General features: G+C 43.3%; 2 protein-coding genes across 2 annotated transcripts in view; both read right to left on the bottom strand.

Moving 5' to 3' along the window:
- The window catches only part of LOC310636861 (uncharacterized protein), a 422,701-nt gene that overhangs the window by 129,374 nt on the left and 276,467 nt on the right, over positions 1–16,860 (bottom strand). The window lies entirely within an intron of this gene.
- The window catches only part of LOC310636858 (uncharacterized protein), a 342,152-nt gene that overhangs the window by 69,749 nt on the left and 255,543 nt on the right, over positions 1–16,860 (bottom strand). The window lies entirely within an intron of this gene.

The raw sequence follows: 16,860 nt of genomic DNA, 5'->3' as shown, positions 1-16,860 counted from the left end.
GGGGAGCCGGGCTGCGCCAAGAGGGGGGGCTGCGGGGCAGGAGGGGGGCTCGGGGGAAGGACCTGGAGGGGATCGGAGAGCCGTTCGCGGAAGCCGCAACCCAGGAGGAGGAGAAGCGAAGGCGCAGCGCTTCCCACGGAGCAGAAAAGCCCGCGAGGAATGGGGGAGACCCGGAAGGGGAGGGGGCGCAACTGGGGGAAACCCACCTGGCTCTCCCTCCCTCCCTCCCTCCCCCGAGGAATCCCCCCTCCCCTTCCCCCCCCCGGGGATTCCCCCCTCCTGATTGCCCTCCCCCTCTCGGAGCCTCCTCGCCCACCTGGCGCCCTTTCAGCGACCCTCCCCGCGAGGTTGATGTGCGCAGCCCAGGCCTAAGACATGTAGGGAGACCAAGAAGGGAGCCGGAGACTGGCTTCACAGATCTTTCCCCCCCCCCACACACACACACAAACACACACACTTCTCTCTAGGCGCAAAAGCAAAGCTCTCTGCTAAGGAGAAACTTCCTGACAGTTAGAACAACTAACCAGTGGAACCACCTGCCTCCAGAGGTGGTGAATGCTCCAACACTGGAGGTTTTTATCTTATTTTATTTTTATTTATTTTAATCCCATTTATATCCCGCCCTTCTCCGAAGACTCAGGGCGGCTTACAATCTAAGCAGAAATCAAATGCGCTTAGCAATAGCCTTCATTCTGTGCATATGGCTGCTTATTAGGGCTTTCAGCCCCCCCCCCCAAGCAGCATTATTACAAAGTCAGCTTATTGCCCCCAACAATCTGGGTCCTCATTTTACCTACCTGGGAAGGATGGAAGGCTGAGTCAACCTTGAGTCTGGTGGGATGCGAACCTGCAATAATTGCAGGCAGCTGGTGTTACTTAAGGAGGCATTAGCCCACTGCTCCACAAAGGCTGGAGAAGAGACTGGACAGCCATTTGTCTGAAATGGTATAGGGTTTCCTGCCTGAGCAGGGGGCTGGACTAGATGACCTCCAAGGTCCCTTCCAAATTATTATTATTATTATTATTATTATTATTATTATTATTATTATTATTATTAACCCTTTCGCTGAAGCCGCTGCCAGAGCGGGCGACTGGGGCGCAGCCGAGCAACGCCAAGGTCCTCCAGCCGGGGCTCCGCAAAAGACCGTCACCCCAAGGGAAGGCCAAAGGATCAACAACAAGGATCCAGATTAAAAGAGAGAGTTGCACGCGCCAATTTGCACCTTTAAATACCAATTAGAAATTTTATCAATATTGAAGATGGGGGAGAAAGTCCTATAGTAGATGTCGTTGGACTACAACACCCACCATCCATCACCCCGGCATTAGATGCTTCGATTTCCTAAGTACAAATACAATATCTAACCTTGTGCTAAATAGGCTTTTTTTTTTCTTTTTTCTTCCACCGAGGCCAGTGGAGTTTGGGTTTGGTTTTTTTAAAGACATTTTGCTTCTCATCCAAGAAGCTTCTTAGCTCTGAAGAAGCTTCTTGGGCGAGAAGTGAAACGTCTTGAAAGAAAAAGGAAGAAAGCCCAGTTGCCTCGTGGAGACAAGGATGACCTGGATGACTGAGAATCTTCATAGAAAATATCTAACCTTGCTTTCAGCTTTGCCTTCAGAAATGATGAGCACTTCATCCTTTCAAACGATGAGGTTTTTAAGAAGGGATTGGACATGCAAAAAATATTCAAGAAAAGGATAAAGTTTTGTCCGCAGCTGTTTTTATTGGGTATTATCACAGATACTACCGTTGTGGACACTAAGTTGATGTTGAATTTAATTACGGCAGTGAGACTTTTAGTAGCGCAATATTGGAAGAAGGAAGAACTGCCGACTATAGAAGAATGGACTTTAAAAGTCTCCAACTTTTAAGTTGAGGAACGTAAAATTTACGCAAGCTCAAAATTTAAGAGAGAACTTTTATAAAATGTTTTATAGGTGGCATTTAGATCCTAAAAAGCTTGCAAGTATGTATCCGAACTATCAACCTAAATGTTGGAGATGTGGTGGTGAAGATGCAACGTATTTTCATATATGGTGGACCTGTAAAAAGGTTAAAGCTTTCTGGATTAAAATTTGGTGGAATATGCAGAAGATATTTAAGAAAAGGATAAAGTTTTGTCCGCAATTGTTTTTACTGGGCATAATTACTGATACTACTGTTGTGGCCACTAAGTTGATGTTGAACTTAATTATGGCAGCAAGACTTTTAGTAGGTCAATATTGGAAGAAGGAGGAACTGCCGACCATAGAAGAATGGACTTTAAAAGTTTCTGACCTGGCAGAAATGGCAAAGATTTCGGCTTATTTGAAAGACCATTCGCTCCGTTATATTACGGAGTGGAAAAAATGGATTGATTACATCCAGAATAAATATGGGACTAAAAAGTTTCATTTAGCATTTGCATAAGTTTTGATGTGATATTAGTATTGCTTGTAGTCATTTTATATGAGCTAGAGTGCGATAGACTTAATAGCTTATTGTTGTTAGCATATGGTTGTTTATAATTGTTTTTACTTTTATACCTTGTATTTAGCTCTGGGAAGTCGGGGATGGGGAGGGGGGAAGGGGAGGGGGGAGGGTTGGGAAGGGTTGGGTATGGGGTGGGGGGAGGGGTTGTTAAAGATAAAATGTATTGAAAAACTTTTCAATAAAAAAATAAATAAAAGTCTCCAACTTGGCGGAAATGGCAAAGATCTCAGCGTATTTGAAAGACCAATCGCAACAGAGATACATTGTGGAGTGGAGAAGATGGATTGATTATATCCAGAATAAATATGGGACTAAAAAGTTTCACTTAGCATTTGAATAAGTAGTGGATTTATATGATGAATAATTAGCTTGTAGTTATTTTATTAAGAGTTAAAGTGCGATAGAATTTAATATTTTGTTGTTTGCATATTTTAGATTATGCTTGTTTGTATTTTTATACCCTGTATTTTGCTCTGGGAAGTCGGGGAGGGGAGGGGAGAGTTGGGGAGGTTTGGGGAGAGGGGAGGGGGAGCGGAGGGGTTTTGTATTTAAAAATGTACTGTAAAACTTTTCAATTAAAAAAAAAGAGATTGGACAGCCACTTGTCTGAAATGGTATAGGGCAGGGGTCAGCAACCTGAAACAGTGAAAGAGCCACTCGGAACCGGTTCCCTCACAAAAGGAAAAACTGGGAGCCACAAAAATTGTGTGCGCATGGGCGTACATGCACACATGCGCAGAACAGGGTTTGACTGAAGAGTGGAGCCAAGGCGAGATATGCACCTACCCTGCATATTTGAATTGATTGGTTGAAATTTTTTAGTCCCTTTTTTTTGGACTGCACATGGCAGAGGACTGGGAGCCGCAGGAGACGGCTGAAAGAGCCGCATGCGGCTCCTGAGCCGCGGGTTGCAGACCTGTGGTATAGGGTCTCCTGGTTGAGCAAGGGACTCAAATTCCTATACAAAAGTGTTCAATGTTTGGAGAATTAAACACGTGAACTTGGAAGAACTAGTACACTAGGGCAGGTATAGTTGCTGTTTCTTAACTTGGTGGGATGAAACTCATGACTGGAGTAAACTGAAAGATAGAAACTTACTGATGGGAAGATAGAGACTTCAAAAGAAACAGCCCTTTAAAACGAGGAGGTTGAGCTGCATTATACAGCATGGAAGAGGTCACTACATCTCTACCGAAATGCACAAAACCCAAAAAAACAAAAGCCTTATTCCTAGGGTGGTGACGGGGGCAACTGTTTTTTTGCCGGGCCCAGTTGGAGCACTTTGGCATTGCTCGGCAATGCTCCATTGGCCCCCTCACCACAGCGGCTTCAGTGAAGGGGTTGAATGGAAAGAGAGCTTTTGTGCCTAGAGAGGAGGCAGAAAGGGGGGGGGAATTGCTGGGAGCCCAGTTTCCATGCCCTCTTGCTGTCCTTCCTGGTCTCTTGCCACCTCTGTGTGCCAGGGCTGCCGAGATTCCCTCAGAGAGGGGTGCACAAGGGGTGCTAGGTAGGTAAGAACTCTGCAAGAAGGGGAGGGGACCAGGAGATGGGGGAAGGGCACAAGGACAATGGGGGAGAATCCCCACATGCAGAAAGGGGAGACTTCTTGGGATGAGGAAAGACAGGGCTTTTTCCCAGCTTCCCCCCACTTTACTTACAAGGTTTTCTGCTCCATGGCCTTGGTGGAGCAGTGGGCTAATGCCTCCTTAAGTAACACCAGCTGCCTGCAGTTAGTGCAGGTTCAAGTCCCACCAGGCTCAAGGTTGACTCAGCCTTCCATCCTTCCGAGGTAGGTAAAATGAGGACCCAGATTGTTGGGGGCAATAAGCTGACTTTGTAAAAAAAATGCCGCTGGGGGGGGGCGAAAGCCCTAATAAGCAGGCATATACACAGAATGAAGGCTATTGCTAAGCACATTGATTTGTGCTTCTTAGATTGTAAGCCTCCCTGAGTCTTCGGAGAAGGGCGGGATATAAATGGTATTTTAAAAAAAACTTGCCTTATATATACATGGAATCTGGAGAAAAACTGAAAATTGGAAAGGGGTGAATGTAATGAAATGACTAGAGGAATCAGGACTGGCTTGATAGGATATAAATGGCATCATTTTATTCCAAAGGATAAATCAGTGTCTGGATCAATCATTTTTAATGCAAAGTGTTCAGTAAGTTTAATGTCAAGGGCATTCCCCATAATATGCTCCCACATATTAAAAATTCCTTGGCGTAGGATACTCGGAAAAGTAAGTATAAACGTTCAGATCAACATTTGGCACCCATAGCTCTCCAGTTTTTAAAAGGACCTTCACTTTGACACAGCTCAAACAACAGTAACTGTGAGAGGGATCTAGGAGTTCAAGTGGACAACCATCCTAAGTATCAGCCAGGAGTGTGCTGCAGCTACAGAAAAAGCCAATGCAGTCCTAAGCTGCATTAACAGAGGGATAGTATCAACATCACATGAAGTGTTAGTACTGCATTATACTGCGCTGGTAAGGTTACACTTTTGGTAAGATTGCGTCCACTTTTGGTCACCAAGATACAGACAAGATGTTGAGATTCTAGAAAGAGTGCAGAGAAGACCAACAAAGTTGATTAGGAGATTGGAAGCTAAAACATACGGTGAACGGTTGCAGGAAGTGGCTATGTCTAGTGTCTAACAGAGAGAAGGACTAGGGGTGGAATAATAGCAATCTTTCAATATTTGAAGGGCTGACACACACAAAAAGGGGGAGGCAATCTATTCTCCAAAGCACCTGAGACCAGGACAAGAAGTAACAGATGGAGACTTAATCAAAAAAGAATCCAACCTAGAATTAAGGAGAAATTTCCTGTCAGTTTAAGGCCTTCAAGGAGCCAGTGGGAGTGGGAAAATGCCTTTGGGGACTCTGTGGAGAAGGCTGGTAGGGGGAAGGAAAGGCCTGTGGGGAATCTATAGGGGGAAGGAGAAGCCTGAGGGAGCCCTGTAAGGGAGGAAAAGGCCTGGGGGGAACCAAGGCTGGGAAGCAGAATACTAGGTGTCTTGGGGCGAGGCCTGTGCTAGGCCTCCAAGAGTTTCCCCCAATACTGAGGTAGCCAAAGTTCCACTTAGTGACACACACATTCAGTTAACAGCTGTAAAACAGAGAACGGGGTGGGGGTAGTTAACAAAAGCACTATCGGTTAATGGCCATTGCTGAATGCATCCATAATAGGTAGGCCCAGTGGTGGGATTCAAATATGTGAACAATGGGTTCTCTGTGTAGATGCTGCTTCCAGAAGTCCATTCTGGGCCTGGGCAACAAAAAATTAGCTACCGTTTCTGCCAAACTGGTGTGAACTGGCTGAATCCCACCACTGGGTAGGCCTCATTACGGTTGTATCTCAAGGACTACTTGTATCCAGCCTGGGGACTTGTGGGTATCAAAATCTGGTAGACACCGATATAGAAGGCTGAAACTCCAGATGTTGGATTTCCATAATCAATATAGAAGAAACACCACCCAAAACTCTTTTTGAGGAATTCCACAACTTCTGTAAAAGGAAATATCCTTCTGCTGACAAGACAGAAAGAGATAGTTAGCCTTTATTCAAATGTAACATTTTCCAATCTTTTCTCTCCACCTACAAATCTAATCCTGAGAGATGCTGATTAAAAAGAATCAGGCCACAATTCAAACTGTCAGTTTCTCACTTACACTTCCAATGGGAAATCAGAAATGAAATTCAAGCCTTCTCTAAATTTGTTAGTGTTTGCCTCATATGGATTACCTTGTGTGTAATAAAGGATGATTTTCGTCTGAAGTACCGTCCACAGACTGGACATCTGAAAGGTTTTTCCCCTGTGTGTAAAACTACATGACTTATAAGACTAGACCTACTACTGAAATCTTTCCCACAATCCGGACATTCATACGGTTTCTCTCCTGTATGTATCCTTTGGTGTATCACCAGGCTGGAATTCTGACTGAAATTTTTCCCACAATCAGGACATTCAAAGGGTTTTTCTCCTGTGTGAGTCCTTTGGTGTGTCACCAGGTTGGAATTCTGACTGAAACATTTGCCACAATCAGGACATTCAAAAGGTTTTTCCCCTGTGTGAGTCCTCTGGTGTGTCATCAGGTTGGAATTCTGACTGAAACTTCTGCCACAATCAAGACATTCAAAGGGTTTCTCTCCTGTGTGAGTCCGCTGATGGTTCACCAGGTCAGAATTCTGACTGAAACTTTTCCCACAATCAGGACATTCAAAGGGTTTCTCTCCTGTGTGAGTCCGCTGATGTTTCACCAAGTTGGAATTCCAACTGAAACGTTTCCCACAATCAGGACATTCGAAGGGTTTCTCTCCTGTGTGAGTCCTCTGGTGAATCACCAGGCTGGAATTCTGACTGAAACTTTTTCCACAATCAGGACATTCAAAAGGTTTCTCTCCTGTGTGAGTCCTCTGGTGTATCACCAAGTGGGAATTTGCAATGAAACTTTTCCCACAATCAGGACAGTCATATGATTTCTTTCCTGTGTGCATCCTCTGGTATACTACCAGGTTGGAATTCTGATGGAAAGTTTTCCCACAATTAGGGCATTCCAAGGGTTTTCCTCTGGTGTGAGTCGTCTAATGTATTACCAACCTGCCATGGTGGCAAAAGCCTTTACTGCATTGGGAGCACTTATAGGGTGTCTCTCCTGTGTGGGTCCTTCCTTGTTCTGATTAAAGCTTTTCCCACATTGGAATAATTTGTATGGCCTTTGTCCAGTGTGGACCCTGTCATGCATATTCTGTGATTTGCTAATCTATGCTTTTCCCACAATAGGCACATCTATGGAGCTTTTCCACCACTGATGTTCTTGAAGACATCAAAATTATGTGTGGTCTCTTCTTGTTTGGAGCTTTCATTCAGGCTATTGTTTTTTTCCTCACAGGATGAGGCCTCCATTACTGTCTACTCTTTGTGGCTATCCAATCGACTTTTTCCTCCCCACTGATTTCTAAATATTTCCCTCCTTTTCTGAATGGAAAAATAATCTTCTTTGACCTTTTCATGTAATGTATTGTTGAGTATGTGCATACTCTACTTCTTCCAGTTTGAAATCTCTTCTTGATTTTCTCTCCTTTGTCTCTCACGAGCTGGGAAAAGAGAAGAATTGTCTGCTTTTCTGAAGGCTCAATTTGCTTTCATTTTCAAAGTTGCTTGTTATTCTCAGTTATCTGAAATGCTCTTATTGGTATACCCTTCATCTGTAAGATTTAAATAAAAGTGTAACTATAAAATTGTTTGTTTATAAAATGGTCTCAGAAATGTGGAAAAAAAATACATTACAAGTAAAAAGCAAACTCGCCACAATGCTAAAATAACTTCTAACACTGATTATTATTCATTTGACGCATTGAAGATTATCAAGATCCAAGTTGGCCAGCCATTTGTCTGAAATGGTATAGGGTTTCCTGCCTGAGCAGGGGGTTGGACTAGATGACCTCCAAGGTCCCTTCCAACATTATTATTAATTATTATTATTATTATTATTATTATTATTATTATTATTATTATATTGTTGTTGTTGTTCAAATATCCATTCAATCATGAAATACACCTGTTGACTTGGATCAATCACAAATTCTTAGCACTGCAATTATTGGATGGAATCTCACTAATTAAGATTTTACCAAAGACGATTTTTCTGTTTCAGACTTTATCAAAACTTGTAATTGATACTGAAAAACAGTGACACTGACATTCCATAAACTCCCCCCAAAATGTAAACTAGCCTGGTAACGAAACATTCGGAAACCAACCCACAAACTCGGAGAACAAACCTTCATCTTCACTTTATCAATACTAACAGGTAGTCCATTGAAACCATGACAGATGGAGATCTCACAGCTTAATACACAAGATTCTTAAAGAGAACATTAAAAATAAAACCAGAGAGTTTTCTTTTAGGCTTAATGGATAAAGAATGTGAAAAATAATTGGAATTTTGATGTTACATGTTTTGATGGCAGCAAGAATACTTTATGCACAAAAATGGAGGGATATTTTCATTCCCACAATGGACAAATGGCTGCAAAACCTGATGGAGTTAGCAGAGATAGATAAATGACTGCCTCGACTAAAGAAAAGAACACAATTAATTTTATTTCTACATGGAAAATGCTTTTGGATTTTGTACTTGAGATAGAAAAAAATGAAACTTTGATTTTGGGTTTTGTTGATTAGATAAGTTTGTTGGTATAGAAATGGCTAGTCTAGGAGGGCTTTGACTAGATGACCTCCAAGGTCCCTTCCAACTTTATTATTATTATTATTATTATTATTATTATTATTATTATTATTATTATCGTATTATTATATTATCATGTAAAATAAAAAGCTGAGGTTTTAAATTATCCGATTCTACTACACCAAAAAGAGTCTGAAAACAATGATTTTTCTTTTTCTTTTCCCCTTTCCCTTACACTTTTCTCTCGTCCCCTTTACCTCTCTTATTTAACATTATTTTAATTTTTCTTTTGCACTTCTGTATTTTGTATTTTGATGAATTGATAAAATATTTGTGAAAAAAGAAACATTCTTAGCACTACAAAGGGATATTATGCAACATCTGGAAGCACTGGGGATAGATTATACAATTGCAGATATATATACATACAGAAAGAAGTACAAATACACACACCTGCAAATGTATATATGTGGAAAATCCGTGTGTTTTCAGCCTGAAAAATGTCCCAAAATAGTTACAGTCAAACCTTCTGAGCTAACTTTAGAGATGTGGGGGCTTTAACTGATGAAATGATGCCTAAGGCCTCTGTGAGATTTGAAGCAGCGGTTTTGCCCATGGAAGTCCTGAGCAACAAGTAAGGGCAGAAAATATTGTCCACAATCCCTCTGGTGATATCCCAATTCAGGTAGTCCTCAATTACTGACCACAATTGGGACTGGCATCTATGTCCCTAAGAGCCCGATCATTAAGCATGATGTCACAAGACAGTTCCCACTTTCACCTGTTCCTCTGCCATTGTTAAGCAAATCACTGTGGGTTGTGAAAGGCAATTTCGCACGACCATGACTTGCAACCTCCTGCTGGCATCCCCAGATTTTGCTTGTCAGAAGGTACCCTGGGAAGGTCACAAATGGGGATCCTGAGTGTGGGATGATGCAATCATCATAAATGTGGCAGAACCTGAATTGGTGCAGCTCCCTTTCCCACACCTTCATAACCACAGGAAGTGCTGATGTGTGGGTCACTGAACAAGTGCTACAATGACCACAAATTTGTGAACCAGGTGTATGTTTGCTTTTACAGTGCCATTGTAATTTTGAAGGCTCAGTAAGCGAGGATTACCCAAACAAATGAACACCCCAAAAGTCTATAATGAGGCTATTTTTTTAAAGTGCTGGCATAAACACAGTTGAACCTGGTTAATACATGGATGGGACACCAATAGGAAATACTGAGCTTGTTGGGTAGACATGGAAGTAAACAGACCAAAAATCTCAGAAAAGAGAGTGGCAGATCAGTCTAATATTGTTGCCAAGAAAACAGCAGATCCACAACAGGGCTAAAAGGGACCTTGGAGATCTTTCAAGATCCTGGAGCACAAGAGAACTACCAAAGGACTGGAAAAAAGTTGATGTAGTTCCCACCTTCAAAAAAAGGAGAGAAAAAACGGATCCAGGAAACCACAGATCTATCAGCCTAACACCAATACCTGGAAAAATTGTGGAAAAGATAATTAAGCAACAAATCTGTGAACACCTAGAGGCAAACAAAGTCATAACCAAAAGCCAACATCAATTTGTGAAAAACAGATTATGCCAGACAAAACTTATTGTATTCTTTGACCAAGGGACAAAATTAGAAGACCAGAGAAATGCTGTGAAGATAATTTACTTGGACTTCAGTACTGGCTTTTGATAAAGTAGACCACAACCTACTACTTGATCAGATTGAAGAATGTCGGTTAGACAGCATCACCACCAGATGGATTCGTAGCTGGCTGACCGGCCGTACTCAGCGTGTGGTCCTCAGTGGAACTGCATCTACATGGAGGGAACTGTGTAATGGGGTGCCCCAGGGCTCTGTTTTGCGCCCAGTTACCCTTCAATATCTTCATCAATGATTTGGATGATGGGATCGAAGGGGAACTCATTAAATTTGCAGACATTAAGCTGGCAGGAATAGCCAGCACTCCAGAAGATAGGCTTAGGATAAAGAAGGATATAATCAAGATTATGTGAAATGTTAGTACTGCTTTATAGTACCTTGGTAAGACCACACTTGCAATACTAAATCCAGTTTTGATCGCCCCAGTGTAGAAGAAATGTTGAGACAAAGTGCAGAGAAGAGCAACAAAGATGATTAGGAGACTGGAGGGTAAAACATATAAAGAATAGTTGCTGGAATTGGGTATGTCTAGTAGTTTAATGAAAAGGACTGGAGTGATATGATAGCCATGTTCTAATATCTAGGTAAGGTAAAGGTAAAGGTTCCCCCGCACATGTGTGCTAGTCGTTTCCGACTCTAGGGGCCGGTGCTCATCTCCGTTTCAAAGCCGAAGAGCCAGTGCTTGTCCGAGGATGTCTCCGTGGTCATGTGGCCGGCATGACTAGACGCCAAAGGCGCACGGAACGCTGTTACCTTCCCACCGTAGTGGTCCCTATTTTTCTACTTGCATTTTTACATGCTTTCGAACTGCTAGGTGGGCAGAAGCTGGGACGAGTAACAGGTGCTCACTCTGTTACGTGGCACTCGGGATTCGACCCGCCATGCTGCCGACCTTCTGATCGACAAGCTCAGTGTCCTAACCCACTGAACCACCGCGTCCCTAATATCTAATATCTAATGGGTTGCTAAAAAGAAGGAATCAACCTAATCTCCAAAGCACCTTAAGACAGGACAAGAAGCAATGGATGGAAACCAATCAAGGAGAGAAGCAAACTAGAAATAAGGAGAAATTTCCTGACAGTAAGAATAATTAATCTGTAGAATGACTTGCCTCCAGAATTCATGGCTGCTCCAACACTGTAAGTTCTCCAAGCACTAGAAGATCCACAACTCTGTTATTCTGTGATCTTCTACCTAGTCCAGGGGTAGGCAACCTCGGCTCTTTTATGACTCATGGACTTCAACTCCCAGAATTCCTGAGCCAGCATGGCTGGCTCAGGAATTCTGGGAGTTGAAGTCCATGACTCATAAAAGAGCCGAGGTTGCCTACCCCTGACCTAGTCCAATCCCTAGCTCAAACAGGAAACCTCCTACCATTCTGGACAAATGGCTGTCCAATCTCTTCTTAAAGGTTCCTGACAAACATGAAAACTTTGTCATGCAAAAGGTAGAGGAGGTAATTAGAGGGTCAGCTATATTGGACTTAATACTTACTAACAGAGAAGAAATCAAAGAGCAACAAACACAACTGGGAGCTTGAGACTAAAACATATGAAGAACAATTGTAGGAATTGGGTATGTCTACTCTAGTGGAAAGAAGGATTAGGGGTGACATGATAGCAGTGTGCCAATACTTGAAGGGCTGCCACAAAGAAGTGGGGTATCAACTTATTCTCCAAAGCACCAGAAGGTAAGACAAGAAGCGATGAATGAAAACTAATGAAGGAGAGAAGCATCCTAGAAACAAGAAGAAATTTGCCGACAGCAATAACAATTAACCAGTGGAACAGCTTTGCCTTCAGAAGTTGCGGGTGCTCCACCACTGGAGGCTTTTAAGAAGATAATGGACAGCCATTTGTCCGGAATGGTATAGGGCAGGGATGGGCAACCTTGGCTCTTTTATGACTCGTGGACTTCAATCCCCAGAATTCCAGAGCCAGCCATGCTGAGGGGAAAGGGAGAGGTTTCCATGCTTAAGCCATGCTGGCTCAGGAATTCTGGGAGTTGAAGTCCACGAGTCATAAAAGAGCCAAGGTTGCCCACCCCTGGTATAGGGACTCATGCTTGAGCAGGGGGCTGGACTACATGACCTCCAAGGTCACACCCAACTGTGTTGTTCTATATTCTGTTCTATATTCTTCTCTGCTTCCACACCGTGGAGGAAACCAAACAGCCTGACTTGCTCCCAGCCTCTCCTCCAACCTGTCTTCAACTCACCTTCCAGCTGTTGCTTCAACCCTGGGAAGAGCACAAAAGCCACTCGGCGCACCACCTTCCTCCCGTGAGTAAACCCGTAGAACCTGCACTTCTCCTTGCCTCCCCTTCTTTCTAGCAATACAGTACTTGATGGTTTTAACTCCTTTAAGCTCAACCACAGATGCCTCCGCAGTGTTGTATTGACAGCTTTCCAGGCACAGATGTTGCCTATCTGACCGCCATCTCGCGATAGGAGGCGGTAAAACACGCTTGTCCCGTCTCTACCGAAGGGGTTTTTGCAAGACGTTTTCACCGATTCGAATAGAAATAGAATAGAATAGAGCTGGAAGGGACCTGGGAGGTCTTCTAGTCCAGCCCCCTGCTCAAGCAGGAGGACCTACCATATCAGTCAGGTGATTGTCCTGTCTCTTTTAAAAAACTTCTAGCGATGGAGCGCCCATGATTTCTGGGGGGCGAGGGGGGGGGGTAAGCTGTTCCGCTGGTTAATTGTTATTGCTATCAAGTCATTTTTGACTGCTAGCAGCCGAGCTTTGCGACTAAGCTTAAGGAAATAGTGAAATGTGACACTGCTTAGCCTTAGCTTGTGAAGATTAGCTATGTGCCAAGCCCTAAATCAGGGGTCTTCAAACTTGGCCCTTTTATGACTTGTGGACTTCAACTCCCAGAATTCCTCAGCCAGCATGCCTGGCTGAGGAATTCTGGGAGTTGAAGTCCACAAGTCATAAAAGGGCCGAGTTTGTAGACCCCTGCCCTAAATGTTCATGAACCTCTTGTAGAATTACAGAATAAGAGTTGAAAGGGACCAATTATCCAAGCAAGGGACCTTATACTATTCCGGACAAATGGCTGTCCAGTCTCCTCTTAAAAACCTCCGCTGATGGGACTACCCAGGACCGTTGAAGGCAAGCCATTCCCACAGATTAATTACTCTTACTGACAGGAAATGTCTCCTTAATTCTAGGTTGGATTTCTTTCTAATAAGTCTCCCTCTGTTACTTCTTGTCCTGATTTCAGGCGCTTGAAAGAATGGGCTGACCCTCTCTTTTCTGTGTCAGCCGAGCTCAATTGTGGCTGTAGGTCACGGTCTTAAGCACTACCTGTAGTATCTTTTTATCATCATTCTTGCAGAGCCTAAATCTGAGCAACCTCTGAGCAACCTTCCCAATTTCCAGAGGAGTTGATTTCCACCTTGATTATTCTGAGGCAGGCACCGTGGGCAAAACAAAAAACAAAAAAACACTTGGAGAGCCCTAGTTTGTAGAAAGCTGATCTAAAGATTCCTGATCTTTTTTAGGGTCTCTCAGTGGAGATCAAAAGCTCTCTAATCCCAAAACTTTGTGACTGATTTCCTGTGGCTCCCAAGGATTTAGGACATGACAGCACCATCAGGCCAGATGCTCCAGGGGAGCAAACTTCACTCCTGTTGGCCAGGGGGGCATCCAAGAGCACCCACCATGAAGCTTCATTCCTGAAGGAGGACAGTATAGATCTGCTAAATACTAAATGCCATGCTGTAAATTTGCTTGCACAGAAGTCACCATTAGGTCACGGAGAGAAAAAAAATATATGCAGCAGGGCCTTGAAAATGGGAACTAAAAAAGAGGAGGTGATTGTCTATATAAAGGAGAAGAAATGTTTCAAAAAAAGATTTGTAAAATAACAAAAATAAAAAATAAAATATTTCACCAAAGCACATGGCTGACTGATCACCAGGCCAAACTTTTTAGAGGGACGTCCTACGGTGCCATTTTTAATGCAGATTTAATAAGGTGTGGATGGTGATAGTAGCCATTCCATCTACAGGCTCCGAGCAATGTGGCATGGTGGAATCTGGAATGAAATAACCCCAACATATATTTTATTGATTCTTTTTTTTCTCATTCAGGACAAAACACTCAGACACAAACTGAGCAATGTGATATATGCAGTACCCCGCAGTGAGACATGTGCAGATATGTACACTGGAGAAACAAAACAACCGCTTCACAAACTAATGGCACAACATAGGAGAACAAACCCATCTGGACAAGATTCAGGAGTCCCTTTTCAGCAGTTCCAAAAAGGTTCCACATCTATTTACACAATGGTTAGAAAGCAGTAGTGCAGGCTAACTCACTGCTCACTGCCAGGAGTTCGATTCAGACTGGCTCAAGGTTGACTCAGACTTCCATCTTTCCAAGGTCAGTAAAATGAGGACTCAGGTTGTAAAAGCACTATGAAGCAGTATATAAGTCTATTGCTATTACTGGTAATGGTGTTCAAGGCCCTACATGGCATGGGTCCGGAGTACCTCAGGGATCACCTGCTGCCAACATCAACTTCCTTCCGCCCTGTGCGTTCCCACAGAGAGGGCCTCCTCAGGGTGCCACCGGTCAGAGAATGTCGTCTGGTGGCCCCCAGGGGGAGGTCCTTCTCTGTGGGCGCCCCGGATTTATGGAATCGGTTGCCGGTCGAGCTCCGGATGGTGCCCGACCTTCGCTCCTTCCGACGCGATCTGAAGATGCACTTATTCGAACAAGCCGGCCTGGCCTAATGGGGGGATGGGTTTGGGATTTTATTGTTGTTTTTTTAATATATGTATTTACTGTTTTAGTTTGGGCATTGTATTTAATTCTTTTTTAACTTTTGTATTTTTGTATTTTTATATACTTGCCCTGTTCACCACCCTGAGTCCTTCAGAAGAAGGGTGGTATATAAATAAAATTATTATTATTATTATTATTATTATTATTATTATTATTATTATTATTATTATTATTATTATTATTATTGTTGTTGTTGTTGTTGTTGTTGTTGTTGTTGTTATTATTATTACTTCAGAGGAAGAAAGGCAGAAGGCACAATTGTATGTGCTTTATTTTCAATTTTGGCACCAGGGACCGGTTCCACGGAGAAAGATTTTTCTGTGGAAAAATGGAGGCGTGGAGGCGTGGCTTTCTGTGCTGCCTGCATCCCGTAGATAGGGATTTGTTTGTTTGCATGGATTGGTTGCTGGCATGCCGCAGATCGGGGCTTGGCAACCCCTGCTCTATATCTTATACATATATTACTTTAAAATTTTCAAATTTAAGAAAGATATGCATTTCAAACAAAGAGTATGGCAAGCTTTCACAGATATGGCGTGTACTTCTACAACTCTTCGAAATGTCTCTTTGGAAGGTTTATCTGTTTCTTTTTCCATACATAGACAGTTGTTAAATTAGGAACACGGATATGCTTCCCCAGTGCTTTTTTTGTAAAAGAAAAAGGTGCCGGAACTCACACATGTCATACAACCCGCCTTGCCTACCCTGCAAGGTTCCATCCAAAAAGGTGCCGGAACTGTGGCGGGGGTCAAAAAATTCCATGACTATCTGTATGGTAGGGAGTTCACAGTGTTTACGGACCATAAGCCTCTATTAGGCTTATTCATCACAGACAGACAAACCCCTCAAATACTCTCCCCTAGGATGCTCAGATGGTCCATATTCCTATCAGCTTATAAATTCAAACTGATTCATAAGCCAGGGAAAGAAATGGGCCATGCATATGGGTTAAGTAGGCTACCCCTAGCAAACATAGAACCAGATCCAGCGCCAGCTGCACAGATACTGGCAATCCAAGAGCTACCGGAATGCCCTCTCCATGCAAAGGACGTTGCAGTGGAGACAGCCTCAGACAAAATCCTGAGCAGAGTTCAATCTTGGGTATTCACAGAGTGGCAGGATAAAAGTCCAGGCCCAGAATTCCAAGCATATTTTGTAAGGAGGCATGAATTGTCCGCACACAAAGGATGCCTGTTGTGGGGTAGTAGGGTTATTATACCATCAATACTAAGAGATAGGGTGCTGCAGTCTCTACATGAAGGGCACCCTGGCATAGTTCTCATGAAGGTGTTAGCAAGGAGCTACCTTTGGTGGCCAGGGTTAGGTAAGGCAGTGGAAGAGCAGGTACAAGGATGCTACACTTGCCAAAGGTCCAGAACTGAGATGCCTCAGGTGCCTGTCCACAAATGGGAGGCAACACATACACCCTGGTCCAGGGTCCATATAGACTACGCTGGTCCATTTCAAGGACAAGCTTTTCCTAATAGTGGTAGACAGCCACTCAAAATGGCTGGAGGTAGTGCCAGTCCCAAATATGACCATGGCCAGAACAATCCAAGTGCTCAGGAGACTCTTTGCCACACATGGTCTGCCTGACGTTGTGGTATCAGATAATGGGGCTCAATTTACCGCTGCTGAATTTCAGGCCTTCATGAGAGCAAACTTGATTAGACATGTCACATCCGCACCCTTCCACCCATCAACTAATGGACAAGCAGGAAGGA

Source organism: Vipera ursinii (assembly GCF_947247035.1).
Source record: "Vipera ursinii genome assembly, chromosome: 2".
NCBI lineage: Eukaryota > Metazoa > Chordata > Lepidosauria > Squamata > Viperidae > Vipera > Vipera ursinii.
This window is presented reverse-complemented; position numbering and strand designations above follow the sequence as displayed.